General features: G+C 41.8%; 1 protein-coding gene across 2 annotated transcripts in view; it reads right to left on the bottom strand.

Annotated features, from left to right (window-relative positions):
• The window catches only part of ARHGAP32 (Rho GTPase activating protein 32), a 263,161-nt gene that overhangs the window by 165,033 nt on the left and 80,580 nt on the right, over positions 1-17,548 (bottom strand). The window lies entirely within an intron of this gene.

Genomic DNA, 17,548 nt, shown 5'->3' with positions numbered 1-17,548 from the left:
AAATGCTTTTATAAATCCAGGAATCTTACAGACTTCTAAGCTTCTCTTACTTCCTCATTATACAAGCAGGACAAGAGTGTAAATCTGGTGGAGAGAAATCTGCACTTCCTAACCAATCAATGGATAATTTTGTTTAATCACTGCACAATTTGCAAGTCTTAAAACACAGAAAAATGCAGAGGACTAATTTTCAGACCATTTAACAAGAAACTGCTTCTATTGCCCAGGCAAACAACATTAGCCTTAGAAGAAATACACACATTTGATTCCATAGTTGTCACTGCATGTTTTACCTAAGATGGAGCTAGCAGTTTCCATATCTCAGCCTGAACTCACGTCCCAAGGCCCGAGCCATCAGCTCGCATAGTTCTTACTGATGCTATCTGAAGAGCGAGCACCTTCAACAGCCCCAACTCTGCAGGGATGCACTCAGATCAGTCCCATTTTATCAAGGTAAACTTTTCTTCAGATAAGGAGCCCGCTTTCAAATACCCTATGAAGTATATTTCAGGCCTGCACAGAGATCAGAGACTCAAAATCAAAATTTAAAAAGTATTCCTAAAAGCTCCTCAGCCTATCCTCCTGACAGCTCTGCTGTTACAGAGTCGTTACACACTGCACTTGCACGCCGTATAGATGTGCCTTTGTGGGGACCATGGCACAGACCTGAAGTACCAAAGGCCTGTTGAAAAGTCTGGTATTAACCATTCTGGTTTCATTAAGCAGGAGATTCAGGCAGGGTTTTATTTCATTAATAGATCACCGTTTATTTATTTAGGGCAACCATTCTGATTATCAACAGTGCATACACGCAGACAGAAAAGCAGGGCTGGTTTTGCTAAATGTTAATTATGCTGATTTATGTATTGTTGGACTAAAACAAGCTTGGTGAAAGGCATTTAAGAAAACTCCTTTGCTTCAGACCAAGATCTGAAGTTCTGAAACCCCTGCATGCTGTTTGCCACCAGGACACAAGCAGCTGGGCCAAAGCATTTAACTCTCCTTTGTACTGTACATGAGGGTTAAGAATGAAGTAATTAACACTCACAGTAATAGCATGGCTGGGTTACAAAATTATATCCCATATAATTTTATACCTAGCTTTGTGATCACATTTCTGCTCTAGTAAAAAACACATCCCAGGGAATATGGGCCACAAAACCAAAAGTAATAATGCCTCAGGCTAATGCTGCTAAATGGTTCCATGTGCCATTCCCACCAAAAACATCACCAACCAGAAGTAGGCTGTCCCTAATAAGGCAAAAAAAAAAACCAAAACAAAAAACAAGCCTACATGGTGAAAGAGGTATATATCTGAAAAAAATTTGCATGAAAATACCATGATTTAGAACGTAGAGGTGCAAAGCCAGCTCAGAGGGGAGACTCATATCTTTGCAACGTACGTGTTCAAAATAATTTGATTTTTGTAAACCTGCAAATTTGTTGCTCAGACCGGCGGCTCTTTCATTTCTCCTTTTTTGCAGATCAAGAGTGAGATTTGGCCTGTTTCTCACAACCCCAGCTCCACCACAAGAAAAGTTTGCCACTTACTTTAACTGAAAGTAAAAGTTGAAACCTGCCAGTTGCAGAGAAAACCAGATTGTGCAACAAAAAAACCCCAGAGATAAACTAAAAAGAAAATCTGTATTTTTTTTAAATCAACCTGATGATTTTGAAAAAGACCCAATAAGGCTTTCCTCAGGATTTCCAGATGTTTGGGTTTGGCAATACTGCATTATTGAAAAGATTCCAAACAAACCATCCCACGGCAGCTTTAGGCTGATGCCATCACACAGCGCCTGGACGGCATTTAGTCTTACTACCATCAGAGGACAGAATGAAAGGAAGGGTCACGCGATCAACACCCACCTTTCTACACCATTGTTAAAACAAACAGCTCCCCAAAATGCACACTTTCTCAGTTTAAAGCCTTGAAAACAATGAGAGTGAATTTACATCTTTATCAGCCCTTGGGATTACAAATGAATTTACTACACAGCTTCTCAGGCTTATGGCAATTCCTCCTGGATTTCTCATCAGAAAGGTGGTTTCCTCTCAAGAAGCAAACTTTCCAAAAGTCTAAATCGTTGCCAGTAACACAGGGACACAACTCCTCCTGCCATTAGGTAAGTAACATTCACAAGACTTGACTATGCTCTCTTCAAAACTACTGACCTTCCTTCACACAAAGTCCCTGACTGGCCATTTAGGCATTAATTCCTAGAAAATCTACTACACAGAACCTACAAAACAGGAAAGGGAGATCAGTAATGAAAATTATAGAACAGATGTACACAAACGTGGTGTATATATATTACACAAACTATGCTTAGCCTGGTTACAGTGAACATTATTTCAGTTACTCCTGGGAAGATGCTTCAAACACCAGTCTTGGCTGTGGGGGTAAGACTGAGCGCAGAGAAGAATAAGTTCTATTTTAAAATAACCTTGGGAACCAGGCCCACGTTCTGGGTCTCTACCCTCACACTGGACGAACAGGGATGTCATAGCACCCAGTCCTTTCTACCAGACTCCAATCCGGTAGAAGACTTTCTACCTTTCTATCAGACTCCAATCCAACTCATGTTGTCTGTTTAAGCTGGTAATGTCTATAGAACTCCATGATAAACTCTTCCCAAACCCCTCCCCCACTGAGATCTTGAAACACAGTCCTATTATTCTTCTTATTGAAGGTGTTCTGGACTTTTACTGCAAATAAGAAAAGCTCTGCATGTAAAATTGCATATTTAAAAACAGTCAATTCTTTGAGCATTTGCCAGGCTTGTTTAATGAAATATTCCACTACTGATGGAAATGAAATACTTCACCACAGTACCACAAAATAGTGGAACTGGTACTGAAGATTTTCTCCCTAACGCAATTATAAACACTTGATAATCATCTGTGAACCCTTATTAATCTTTAATAGTAACTATTTAATTCCATGCATCTGAAACAAGACTCCGAGGAAGGCTGAAGATGCTACAGGTAATATTAGTCCCTTATATACTAAGTCTAGTGGCTTTTTCCTCCCTATCCCTGATCTGCATGAAGGAAAATAACTTCTGTGAATTAGCAGCAATGAAATATGGGCAGGAGTAGGGCCAGAAAGGGGGAAGAAGAGGAAGAAAGCAGCTACTCCAGACACTACACTCCTGTTGTTACACTATTTCAACAGACTTCACAGGAACTCTGTTCTCAAGGATGACACGGAGAACGAAATTAAAGCTCAGGGTCCCTGGGAAACCAGGTCATGAAAAGACGCCCAGGACTGGCATCCATCTGCAACAACGCTTCTAAGCATTATTTCTTCATAAACCCTCAACTCACCTTCCAGACCTTCAGCAGGAACTCAGCCGTTTGTTGTCAAAGGTGCAGCCCTGGATTTTGTTGGGAGCCCCATTATAAGCCCCCAGATGGGCAACTGATGACAGTGTAACTGGGAAAGAGCCACGCTGGTGGCAGTCACTGGGAGGAACATCAAAGCAAACGTCCTCTGGGCATGCAAAACCTTAGAGCCACACAGCTGGAGGAAGGAGCTTTCCTAGCAGCCAGACACTGCGATTTTTCCTGGCCTCACCCCAAGACAAGCTTGGATTATTATGTATAGGTATAATCATATGCACACATTTTTATATGCATGTGACATTATTTTAATTTATAGAGCAAACAGCACAACATGCATATGTCTGATTCACTACACATGTCAAGCTGTAGCAAGACTAATTATCTTCTTTCTGCCGTGGATTCTTTTTCACGGGAGGGGAAAATACCTACAGTCCCACTAGCACTCACAGAAAACACTGACACATCTATTTTGCAAACATTAAAGGTGAAACAAATTAAAGAAGCTGCTCTGTTCTACAAAGCCAACATTTGGCTATTTCATGGGAGTTGTAAACGACTGAAAATTCACTACAAAATTTCATGCTATCCATAAGAACAGAAATACAATTTTACTTAAAATGCCACTTCTTCAACTGCTTAGCAGCTCTGAATGGCCTTCAAATGAGATCTGACACCATTATATTAGTAAAAGTTCTGGCTGTATGGAAGCCATTAAGCAATCTCTATTCAGATGAATGAATCCTTCTTCATTGTAAATTGAGAACCAAATGTACTGGAACAAATGTTTACAGGACATTTCACAAAAGGCACAGCCCACATTCACACCCATTCTTGAAAGTTCTCTGGTAGGTCAAGTTGATGAATTGCAAAGTCTGAGCTTGTACATTTGAACAGGATACAACTGTATCAAGAAAACATCTAATGCCCTTTTCCATGTTCTTGAATCCAATTTGCTGGTCCCATCAGTTATGGTATTTCCATATCTGCTTATCAGGAATTAAAACATTTTGGTGCTGTTCCCCTGAGTGGGCTCCCCTATAGTCCTGGGTTATTGAGCATTAAGTCCCACCTACACACACCAAGAAGCGTATTGCAACACCTCACAAGGCAAAAGCACCTAGAGTAGGTAAGCACAGGTGCTTTACAGGACGTGTAAATCAATATTCAGCTCCATGTCCATGAACTCTACTGCTACTTTCTGTTTATGCTATTGTAAATATTAAATACTACTTCCCCTAGACAAGAACTTTCCCTGTGGGTTTGAAGGAGTCCCACATCCACAAATTTGATGTGTTTCCACGCTTCCGTTTGCACCAGAGAGGAAGAATCGTAACAAGCGGGTTTGTGGAAAGAGCTCCTCAAACTAAACAGGGGAGGAGAAAGGACAGAAACTTTTAAAATATTGTGGGATTCCTACAAGAATGTTTATCCCCCTTACTTAGGATCTTTGGCACGTACCGTGTCGCACTGGTAGACCACAGCAGTAGGAGTAACACAATTGTCACGGACTTTGATGTCATCTAGATGCTGATGACACGCAGATTAAAAGCTCTCCTCTGGGAGGACGTGAGGGTGGTGACAAATTACTTTCAGAGGTGCCTGATGGTTTGAAAGCCACGTGCTAGCATGGGAGCATGAAGCGTTTTGAATGTCAGACTCCTCGCATCAGATAGTTAATTGTCTGCTTGACAGATACTCCTTTTGGACTGGCTATATATTTTTTAAATTAAATGCCAAGAGTGATCTTTAGGTTGTGCTCCCCCATGGGGACATCAGGCATTTCAGCTTTCCTTGATGCTTCTCCCTCAAATGACTTTTCTTTCTGACCTCAGTTTAGGAGGTGTGAGCCGATGATAACTGATTTATTAGTTTATTTATTATTTATATAACGTCGTTGTTGAGCCTGGAGATTTCTCAGCCCACATAAAAGCACAACTCTGCCCTACAGAACCAATGATTCGAGAGGATTTAGAGCTCCACAGAAAGTGATGTTTTCTGAGATATAAATTCTACCCAAAAAGCCAAATTTAAATAAGGCCTGTGCTGACACAAATCTATACTGAAAACCAAAGAGCTTCAAACACTATCTGATAAAAAATGGTGGTTTTGCCGCTCAAATAATTCGCACAAAAGACCAAAATAACACAGCCTTTACCAGGGCACGAAAAAGGAACTACGGATCAAGCTTCGCGCTGCAGGCATCTGTACGTCCACTTGGCTCATCTTCCTCGCTCCTAGCGACCATGTTTGCCTTCAATAAGCACTCTTCAGTTTGCCACTTAACAGATACTGCTCAAGAAGGAGGAGAACAGCAGAGACAGACAGCAATCAAACCAGAATTGCGAGGCAGCACTGCAAGTCCAAGAGTCAGAAGCAGTGCTGCTGGGCACCATCGCAAGAATGAGCAAAATATTTTCTAGACAAGTGAGATTTGGGTTTACTTTCGGCTTCAGGACTTCACTATCGGTGAGCCACAGCGCAGAAGCCTCAAACTAATGTTGGGCATATTAACCCTTCAAGACACAGCATAACAGCCTGGATGCAGCATCCCTGTCTCTCCCACTGTAATCAAGCAGAGAGTTTCCAGGATTCAATCCCATAACTCTCAATCGCAGCATGGAAAGGTAAGTCAACAGTGAATCAACAGAGACACCTTGAAAACTCTGCTTTAGAGGGTTTAAAAATAACTTGATCAAGACGAGGAGTCACAACGCTACAGAGAAAAAACTATGTAAAGAACTATGGATGTCACCCTACAATATGACAGTGGAATTAAGACAACTCTTCACATTGTATGGGTTGCCGCTTACCACCATGAGGAACGGTAGAAAAACTAGAAAGCAAGAACTGAGATTTGGTCCAAAGTTGGCAAGAAGTTGGCATCAAGTGAGAAACACTGATACATCTTCATTTCTGACCTCAAATTTATACCACGCACACATCAAAAGAAAAAAAAAAAAAACAAGGGTATGTCATGAGAGAGATGGAGAAAACCCAAAATGCACATACCCTCCCCCAACCCAATTTTCCAAGTAAACTCTGTGTCCATGAAATTAAAACTAATACAGCGGAAAGGAAGAAAATAATCACGCAATATGGAAAGCAGAGATAGCTCAAGAGCCCCAGGAAAAATGAAACAAGAGATGGGAATTGAAGGCTGACAGTGCTGACCTGAAAGAGGATTTAATTTCCCATGTTTTAAATCAGCTTTGTCAACACCTTACTGATTACATTACGTCCATCTGTATTACATAAAACAAGATTTCTGAAGTCCCTCTCAAGGATCATACAACGTGAAGATAGAAAAGACCTACAAGGTCAGCTTAAAGCACACCTCATAAATAAACAAGTGGTAAATGGATTGTATTTAATCCTTGACCACAAAATGAAAACCTGGCATAACTAAATGGTTTGCTGTGATTGATTCTACAAAGTTGAAAGCTGTAATTGCTGCTTTTGATGGAAGTTCATAGTCGGGGAGCCAAAATTCAATTGTTTAGGAAGCCACCGCTCAAGAAAAAATGAATAGAATAACAGTATATTACAATAAGAGAGTGTTTTAAAAAATCATTTGACTATCATTCAAATATCAGTAAGCACAAATCAAACTACATTTCTCTGAAATACTCTATGCACCACCTGTGCTAATAAGGATGCATTTATTGCCTAGTTTTAAAAGTTTAGCTCAGATTTTCAACTTGTGGTCTGCAGATCTGCGAGGGTCTGAGAACTACTAGTATGGGTGAGCAGAATTTGAAAAATTTTAAAAAAAAAGTTATTTGGGGCTACGCAGCTATTTAGTCAATATGCACCTTTCAAGGAATGTCACGCTTCACAGGCAAGTCTGTGTGCCCAGATACAGAAGGCTGGACCTGGGAATGGAGGTCGTAACAGGATCATCATTATTACGAAGACAGATTAATTCAATTTTAGTGATCGTAATTGCTTTCAAAAATGAATCATGTAAATTACAGCTACAAACATAGTTTTAAAACACTTTACAGTATCAGAATTTCTAGCTTTACAATTTTCAAATTCCAAACTCAGACTGGTAAAACCAGACCCAGGGAAGCTGAACTAGAGATCACCACTGTACGATGATAGAGTCGAAGGAACCATGTGATCCCTAACACAACTATTGATATTCAACACTAGAAGGCAATTATAAGGTCACAAAAAACCACTTCAAGCATATTTTTAGTTCTGGGGTTTCTATTCCTATAAAATTTTTGTTTGAAGAAAAAAATCACGTTCCTACTTGATGTGTATCACCACCTGTTAAATTAGATTCTCAGCTGTCTGTCAGAAGAGAAACCTCTTTCCCTGAGAAAGAAAAAAACCTTTTTTTTTTTTCACATTAGCCTTTAACTTAAGAATATATGACATTAAATCTTTTTAAAAAAATTAAAGATAGGAAGTTTTAAATAGAGATCTTTTTAAAATCAACAACATCACTCGATTAATTTTTTAAAATGCCAGAGTGGACATGTTAGCCCTTCCACTGTTAATATACCTCTACAGATGGAAGCAGAGAAGGCCAATAGTACTGCAGAGATTAATTAACATATTGGTTTCTTGCCCTGTTCCAACTCCCTGGACATGAGTTAATACAAGCTCTGATACAGTCAGACAGTTAAGCTATCTTTGCTCAAGGGTTTAACCGAGTTTTCAGACTTCAAAATATACATCTCGTTTATTAATTTGCAATATTTAAACCACATTTTCTGAGCTGCTAAATAAAAGTTCCATGAACAAGATCAGATCACCTGGAATTTAAAACCTGTGGGCAAACGGGCAAGTCTGGGTAGGACAGTTCCCATTTGAGCAAAAAGATATCTTCAGGTACAACAGGCAGCCTTTCTTGTCTGGGTAATTGTCTTTTATTTTTTTCCCTGACGGGCTTCTCGGTATCCCCGAGAGCACACGCTGTACATCACACAACCCCTCCTAACCCTCAAGAGCAAAGCCCCCCCGGGCCCGCAGGTGAAGACGTCCTCGCTCAGCCCTACCGGGGCTGGCTGGCAGGGTGACCCGCTCTCCTGCCATAGTTTTGGCACCTTCATCTACTGCTTCTTGTCTCACCCGGTTGTGTTTTGTGTCTCAACTCAGCAACACCCATCTCAAACTACATAAGTACATACAGAGATATGTACTTCATGCTCTGGAAGGGATTGGAACACGTACCTAAGAGCTTTGTTGAACTGGGCTGTAATAATTTGCATTCAAGGTTTTGCATAACTGGAATTTCTTTAAACACTTTATGAAAAGAATAAGTTCTTGGAATATTCAGCTTTTACAAGCTCTGAGACATGTTCTTAGTTATTAAAAAGCTTTATAAAAATAATCACAGAATCCTCATGCTTTTGCATACATAAATTACTGAACAAACCTGCTCTTTTGGTTTGGCAACACATAAAAGACATTGTTTTAGTAGGTGCTTGGCATTTTCTTTCAGAAGAACACAGTGACAGTCAGTAAAAAAAAAATCCTCCGGAACAGGTTTCTCTTATCTCTTTTGCCCAGTGTAAGAAAAGAAATTAGAGAAATCACTGAACAATCAGAATCACTGAGCCCTGGCTTGAATTTCTTTTGTTTGATTCAGAAACAAATATAAAAGTATTAAAGAAAATTGCCTCTAGGGAAAAAGGGTACTAACCTCTCATTTACAATTAATAAATTGCTAAAAGCAGCTCTAAAGTTTCAACATAGAAGAGAGATGGGAAAGGATGGCTGCTCCTGCCCTTCCTGCTCTGCTGAGAAGTCTAAACTTGGGCACTATCAATAAAAAAATTCTTGTGGGCCAGTGGCAGGAGCACGTCCAGCCTTTGTGTGTCTCTCCCTCCCACTGGCCATGGTCTGAAAGATCTACGCTCCAACCTGGTGTAACAGGGCTCAGGCTCCTGCCGCTCACTTTCCTCATCCAAATGCCAGCGAGACAGGTACCACCTCACCAAGCTGAGTCAAAACCTGTTCCCTGCACTTCTTTTGCAATCTCCGTTTTTTTGCTGGTCTTGTTTGTTAAGATTACACTTTCTTCTGGGCCAGTTCTTCATCTCGTGCCTTCCCCACTGCCCAGCAAAAGCAGTTCCAATCTTCTCTGGAGTCTTCAAATATTACCGTAACACAAAGCAGTAATAAAGTCCATCTGTTCACAGCTAATCCAAATGAAGCAAAGATCTAAGCATACCCCAAAATTGTAAAGAATGACCTAAACCTCAATCCAAGGACATTCATCTGGGCTGAATTCTTGCTTGTTTGTAGTTCAGTGCCAATGCAAAGCCATGGCAAATTTAATCTTTCCTCATAGAAGCATATACTGGAAAAATGATGCTTTCAGCACATGGGATGATCAAGTGCAATCAACTAATCAGTTACAATTAGCCTCACATGCTGTTAAGTGACAACTGTTCATAACATGAAACAACATTTAAAACTTGTCCAGTCAGCTAGCTGCTTAGCAGGGAAATCCTTTCTCTAACTAAAACATTTATACAAAGCCAGTCACCTACCTCGAGTTACGCTTTCTGTCTACCCAGTACTGCAAAAACGACCGTACGTCCTGCTCTGCACCGCGTGGCTACGGTGCACTCTCTGGAAAAAGCCAGGGAAAAAAAACAGCCAAAGTGGACTTGCTAGTGAATACTCACAAGGAAAAGAATGGAAATGACCTCTGGGGCACCAGAACATGATTAGCTGAACAAGTAATAAAAGATAAGCATAAGCAACTAAACAAAGAGTACCTCCAGCTACTCTGACTTAAACGACTGGTGGCCCTCGCATCATATTTACAACAGCACTCCTCCTACCTCTGCTACTATCGCTCCATTTTAGTGGTATCAACAGCAAATAGGAGGCTGCTCATTCCTTTCCATGTCTAGAAATCACTACTAATATGTTTCACTATTATTACTCCTGCTGGATTGTTCTTGACCTGCTAAATAGAATTAAATGGAGGCCTACAACTACAGAAAGTCATCAGAGACAGATTTACCCCAGGTGGGGGTCATACAGGCATCATATGTGCAAAGCCATACTGTAATTATTTCTCAGCAGCAGAGAGACGTGTATCTCTCTGACGTGACAAACAGGTCATTCTGAGGCTAACACAATACTGGAAAAGAAAAGCACTAACCAGGACAAACCTGCCTAGGCCACCCGTCTGCTACTTGCATTTCTGATGCACGAGATGAGGAAATGGAGGTGGCAGCAGAGCAGTAAGTAAGATGTATGGGTGAGAAGTGGAAGCAGTACCTGAAAGCTGGACACAGACCAGAAAAAAGATGCTCTAGGGGTCAAAACGTCTCGTGGCAGTTCCGAGTACACTTCCATTCTTACCCTGCACAGAACCAATGCCCGCACTACAAAAAGACCCAGTGTTGACGCAGTCTTTAACAATCAAAAAACATTTACTTTGCTCTTTCAGGATAATTTGCAATTGTTAAATATCTTTTTCAGTGAATAATAAAAAACCCAACATAGAGGAAGGAGGCCATTGATCTCCCTTGCCTTGAGTTCTCAAGGATACAGCTGCAACCACTACTCTCCAATAATTTTTACCTTCAACACCCACACATGCGTTTTTGGTACAGAAGCATTTGAGCTGGCATGCATGTCTGCTGTGAATGGAAACCCTGCTGCTAGGTTTCCTGCTGCCACAGAGATGAATTGAGAAAGAACAATTAGCCAAGGCTTCAGCCTAATTTAGATTTATTTTTCTTTTTGGAGGAGAGGCTGAGAGATGGTACATTGTAAAACAAAAACATTAACTGTAAAGGCTACTCAGAGGAGCACAATACTGAAATACCACGTGTAACCTATATTATAAGGACTTCTGATAATAAGCACTATTGTCTAGTGACCCCAGTTATGCTAAATGCTCTACTTGGATATGCCAGGAGACTATAAAAACGTCAAGGCAAGGACAATCTACATCAAAGCAGACATGAGGTGAGCAAAGAGAGCACCTCCATCCATTTTCCAAAATCCCAAAGCAACTGACAGCTCAAGTAACTTGTCCAGTATTTCAGAGGAAGACTGACCCTGAAGTAGGAAGTAACTTCAGGCTCTAACTTCATACTTCCTAACTAAATATCTTCATACTAAATAACTTCATACTTCCTAGCTAAATATCTAAATTCCTAAATAACTTCATACTTCCTAACCACAAAGACCGTTCACAGTCGCACAGCTTTTATCCTAAGGCATGTAAATGCCAAACACCTTATCAGGACCTGGAGGAAAAAAAAAAAAAAAAAATATTAAGACACAGGGAGAACACCACCCTCCTGTGCAGACTAGAGGATCACGCACTCTCTGCTCTCATCCCATCCTTGCCACAAAATGTTCTAGCCTGATGCAGAAGAGTCCAGCCCAGCTTACCAACAGATCATTAGGGCACTCTCTCAGAAAATACAGTTGCACAGGCTCAGGAGAGCGTGGACGTCTGCTGTTTCCCCATCTGTGGCTCTGACCACTAAGGTTTTATGCAATACCTCCTCCTCTCCTTTCCCCATGACCTTCTGAACTTCTTTCAAAAAAGAGAGGGAGGGAGAGAAAGCAATAAGCTATGCAGAAAAACTTCCTAGGACCACTAAACACTGGTACTGGGCTGCAGAGATCAGTATTATGAAAGTGCTTACGCAGCACAGCCTCAAGACAGCACTTTTATCCAGCAATGAGGTTTCCATAACTGCTTAAGCACCCACGCCAGGGCTCTGCAATTTCCAAAAGGGGCAGCTCCCCATCTCTCCCCAGCCATCTGATGACATACCTTCCCCGTGCCAGCAGAGGTGCTTGCCCATCTCTACAGACACTGCCCTGGAGGAAAAATAAATATATTTTAGGAAGGACTAGCTTTCCACTGGATCAGCAGCGAAGCACATGGCTACACGAGCTCCTGTTGGCCTAATGGAGGTGGCAGGGGTGGAAACGCCTCGTTCAGCCACAGCATCGTTTTAGCTCGCCTGCACTGGGGAGTAGTTTCACAAAGAAGGGATGAGCAAGATCTTAACACGCTCCTCAGAGCCCTTCTTTTGACACTGGCCACCTCCTGTCCTGAGAAGCCTCATCTGGGCTTTTGCAGATCCCATCCTGATGGGTACGTGTGTCTCCTCATACTGAGTGAAGAGAATTTGGACATTTATTTGAGCTCTGCAAATGCTGGAGCTGAGGACCGGAGGTTGTAAGGGTGCTGCAAAGCTTCAGCATGCAACGTCACCCAAAGCCTTTGGGAATGCCAGAGCTCAGGAAAAAGAACAGTTCTGTTGCGTGTTGTTTCTTCTAATTAATTGGGGGGGGAAGCATCAGAAACACAAACACTTTGGGGGAAAAAAAAGGTCATGGGTGGTTTTTTTAATCTGAAAAGCAAACCATGAGCAACAAAATATAAGCATTACAGAAACAACTGTGACTGAGAACAAGGACATTTTAAAATTGGAAAAATGTCAGCGAGGAGTTTTCACCCTTTTAAAACAAAACGTATTAATCGCACTGCTTCACAATGTGGTTTTAGATAACCTCTTCAATTTATATCAGGCAGGCCAAGAAAGTCCCTGAAACACCAATCCAATTTTAAAGGCAGAAGGAAGGAGGAACAAAGATAGAGGGAAAAAAAGTGAACTACATATTCATAGACAAGTCAAGATTGAAAAGATATTCAAAGAAAAAAAGAGGACCCTTCTAATGCATTATAGAGGATGAAAAATAGAAAAGGTGTTTAATTGCCTAAGCAGATGCCAGCAGTGGAATGTATGAAAAAGCAAAAGCAAACAAGGTTTTCTGTCCCCCCAGTTACAAGATAATACATCTGCATTCACCAGCTGCCTCTGTGTAGGGAAAATGAATAATTTTAAAACATTAACATTATGACAGGAATAACAGCTTACTGCACACTGGACAAATTCTGCCATTAGCACATGCCTCACTCACCCTGATCACAGAGATACACCATGGGACCATCTGAAAGGGGTTCCGCTGTGCTGAAGTGCTTGAAATGAGTGCAGTTATATTAAATGTAGGAGGAAAGAAGAAAGGTACGTGACAAACCGATTCAAGACTCCAGGAAGCAAGCCACACAAATGACTGTTGAGTTGTGCAATGACTCAGCAGGAAAAAAAAAAAATTAAAAAAAATAATATAGCAGCAGATAGGAATATCTTTTCCCTGAGAAATGACAGCTACCATTAAAAAAAATAAGTAAAATAAAGAGAAATAAGAAGAGTGCCCAGCCTGGAATTCTGCCTAGTCCCATAAGCTCTGCGCATAAAGTTGTTTCTCCTAATCAGCCATTCTTTATTACCCTTTGCAGCACACCTGAGCAAGCAGAGAAGCAGGAAACTGAGCTGGCTTTAACCCCTGCTTCACCACCACCCCTGCCTAGGCAGGCTGATAATGTGCTTTTCTCGGTGAGCAACACGACAGGAAGGTAGAGCCAGGCCAGAAGTCAGATAAGCGCATCGCAGAAAAAAAATGCTAGGCTGAGGAATGCAGCCCAAACTCAGGAAGGAGCAGGAGAGTCGCCCCCCGCCTCCTGGCCTGTCAAAGCCAACAAACATGGTCAGGACAGAAAGATGACACGATATTTCTGCACCTCCTCTGTTGTTCTCCCGAGAAACTAGCATGAAATTTAAGCTCCCATTTTACTTGCATAACTTTACAGGACAGCTCTCCCATGTCTGCTGAGGCTCAAGAGCTCTCCCTGAAATGGTAAGATTAAATGTAATCTGTTAAACATAGATAACGTAGTCCAACCAGATGGATGAGGCAAGTCAAGCTGTGCAGATTTCACTGCTCAGTTTGAACACATTCTCGCACTCATTCTCTCCTTTGCAAACCTTTGTGCAGATAGCTTTTCAAGAACATTTAATCCTCCACCCTCCTGAAGCGTTACTGTCCCTTCAGTTTGGAACCCGGCTGCAGGAGAAACACCGAGGCATTCAGGGAGCTGCCTGGCTTGAACCACCCGGTAAAGTTCAGTGAAATTTAAGCAGATGCTTACGTGCTTTGCAAGGCTGGGGTAGAAAAAAAAATAAATATATCAGGTAACCGTAATTCCTTTCCATCATTCTTCACTTGCAAACCCAATCACTTGAAAAATACCGTGCCTTATCGCTTCCTTCTCCTCTGCCTTTAAAATCACTCCTGGCGTGCTTCCACTGGTATAAATTCTACACGGTATCTCTGCCACCATTTTGCTTATGCATCAGGGTAATAAAAGATGAGAGGGTGCCAACACCACCTCTATGCAACAGAATATATCTGTATAACTATGTTGGCTCAGGCGGGGAGCTATAAAGTCAGAGGGGAGGGGCGAGAGGGCCAGAAAATCTGACTAGGGCAGTTCAACAGATAACAGTACTTAGACTGATTTTCTAAATGCTTTCCTTTGCCATCATACCACCCTTTATGGCTAACACAAGACACCGTCCATTCCCACTATTGAGAAAATTAAACCCTGCAAGGCAAGGAAAGCTGGGGCTTTATGGCTAGCACATGAAAATACATATATTTGTACAGCCAGATGGCTGGCAATAAGGGATCAAGATGGACCCTGGACTGTTGTGTCAAAATAAGTTACAGTTAAAACTGGGAAGTCAGTGAGGAGAATCACAACATCTGCAACATTGTCCTGACACCTGTGTCAACATTCACTGCTCCCCAGTGCCCTGGGCAGAATTCTTATAATTCAAAGGGTTGGGAGGGGAAGCTAATAAACAAGGACAGTCCTGCTGAAAATTACACACAGCCACTAAATCAATCCCCGTTCAAAAGACCAACAGGAATAAAATAATATTTTTGTCCTGAAGTAGTTTTTATACTTGAGCCACATAGCTTCACAATTAAGTCAAAAAGCTCCTGTAAAATTGCTATTTTTGTTAGCCTTGTTTAAAAAATGGTGTAAATAATTCACAAGAAGACTCAGCACTGGCTGAGTCAGTGAAGCCTGGAATAAAACCCAAGAGCCCTGGCTGCCTCCTTCCCTTCGCAATAGCCTTCTCTCCGTAAACTGTGACCATGGACAACACACTTTAACTCCACGCTGACGCCCTGTTTGCACACAAACACCAAAGAACAACGTTTCTCCTCACCAGACACTCCCTCCACAATGATGCACACTGGGGGGAGAAGTTGTTACTGGGAAGAGAGCACTGGTAGACTTCTGCCTCACAGGTAGCACAGCATACAGCGCATTAATTGTCTTTTTTTTTTTTTCAGTATGACTAAGGTAACACTTCATTCCAGTTCATATTGCATCACATCAGAAGCTAGAATATTTCACTGCAACCTTTAATTGTCCTGACTCATGCTGTCAGTAATAAAATGCCCTCTTGGGAAAATAAATAAATAGACAAATAAAGCCTTAATGATTTGCTAAAATACCTACCAGTGAAAGCACACTGTCCGATTATTTTTAAGGCATTAAAACAGATTGCAGGTGCAACATGCTAACCTAAACGGACAGGTGATGAACAGGCTTACAGCTTTTTCAGTATGACGAATAGAAAAGAAAGTGTGGATCAGCTTTTGAAAGCATTTGTCTCAAGCACCCAAAGGGTAGTCTGGAAAATGAAAGCATTTCTATTACGCTGGCACTTGTGCAGAAAGGCAGGATAATGAAGTGACCGGGCTATTAGCCTTCCCAGAGAAACGAGATATTGTTGAAACCAGTGCACATTAATTTCAGTGCCCAAGAAAACGGCAGTAAACAGTGTTCTTCAAGCTTTTTTTTCCCCCTTCTCAGTAATCATGAAGATTTTAGAACTGACACCTGCGAAAGACACTTTTTAGTGCATAATGAATAACTCAGCAAAAACAGAAGGCTGTGAGAGAATAGGCTAAAAAAATAAAAAGGTAAGAATATAGTGAATAGAGAAATAAAATTGTATGATATAATATAACTTCCAGGAAACAGAGCAGCCTTGCAGACCGCAATTCCAAAAGGCTCCTGTTGAGGATTGGGCTTACAGAGCAGCCAAACAGCTAACCAGATGTCCTGGAAAGCTCGTCACCCGCTCCTTGCGTCACCTCACTATTGTAACGCTCGCAAAAGAAATTTCATCTTGTCATCAGGCCAGGGAAAACCCCATTGCAACAAAAACGAGACTGTAACCATCAGTAAATCTCCTTACCAAAGAGGAAAAACACCCCTAGTGGGAGAGAAGGAAAGATGAAGGGTCTGAAACAGAAGAAAAATGGAGAAAAAATAGCACTGAACTACCAACTTGACGGAAAAGCTGAGGGCCCTTAGGAGCACGGTTTCAGGGCCTGTTTGCAGATGGTGCTGAGGCTTCAGAAACCCAAACCACAGAATACAACGTAAGGAATTACCTACGTCAGCCGAGCCACGCGTGCGAGCCCTCCGGCCGTGACTCTCAGGGGAGGCTGTGCCCCAGCCCCAGCTCCTCGGTGGCCAGGCCCACGCAGCCCCCCGCACTCTGCAGCGCGGCTGTCCCCTCCTTTGGCCAAAGTACCCCGCTCGCCCCAGGCCCAAGCCACCTCCAGCTCTCTGTGACCTTTTCACAGCAGCTTTGGCAACCAATGGCCTGACCTGAACCGCAAGTAACCTGGAATTAGGCTTCAGAGCCATGTTTTGAACTGGGCATGGATTTCCTATTGCCACTTATTGTGCTTTAAAAATCTGTCTGACAGAGGAGCTGAATCTCTCTCGTTTCAAGAGAAGGTTCATTTTTCCGAGCCAGGTTCCTCTCCCTACCCTCACACAGGCGAGGCTGGTAGCATCCCAAAGGGTTACGACTTGGATATCTGCATCTCCCTCCCCTCTCTGATTTCGTCCCCAGCCGGAAGCTCACGGGCAGTTCACAGAGTGAGACGCCATTCCAGGGCGGCTCAAGCCAGAGCTCCTTCCCTCCTCTGCAGGTTTGTCCTTCCCAGAGACAAATAAGCTCATTTAAATGTTTTTTGAAAACTTTGGAAATTATTTTCTTAAAAATATGCTTTCCTTGTTTAGAAAAACATTTGCGATAGCTACCCAAGTCGCTCTTTATGTCAAACAGAACATAAAAAGAATCAGCTGCTCTGTTCTTATCTCTGAAATACATCAAATTAATCAGGTAATCAGCCAAAGATTTTTACATTTCATGTAAGACTTCGCAACACAGTTTGCAAGAAAACTCTTGGCACTCATTTCCATGAGTCTAAGATCCTCACAGTTAACTATAAAAGCTTTTCAAGCAAAATCTAA

Source organism: Strix uralensis, chromosome 26 (genome assembly GCF_047716275.1).
Source record: "Strix uralensis isolate ZFMK-TIS-50842 chromosome 26, bStrUra1, whole genome shotgun sequence".
In the NCBI taxonomy this organism is placed as follows: Eukaryota; Metazoa; Chordata; class Aves; order Strigiformes; family Strigidae; genus Strix; species Strix uralensis.
Note: the sequence above shows the minus strand (reverse complement) of the source record. Positions and strands in the feature narration are given on the sequence as shown.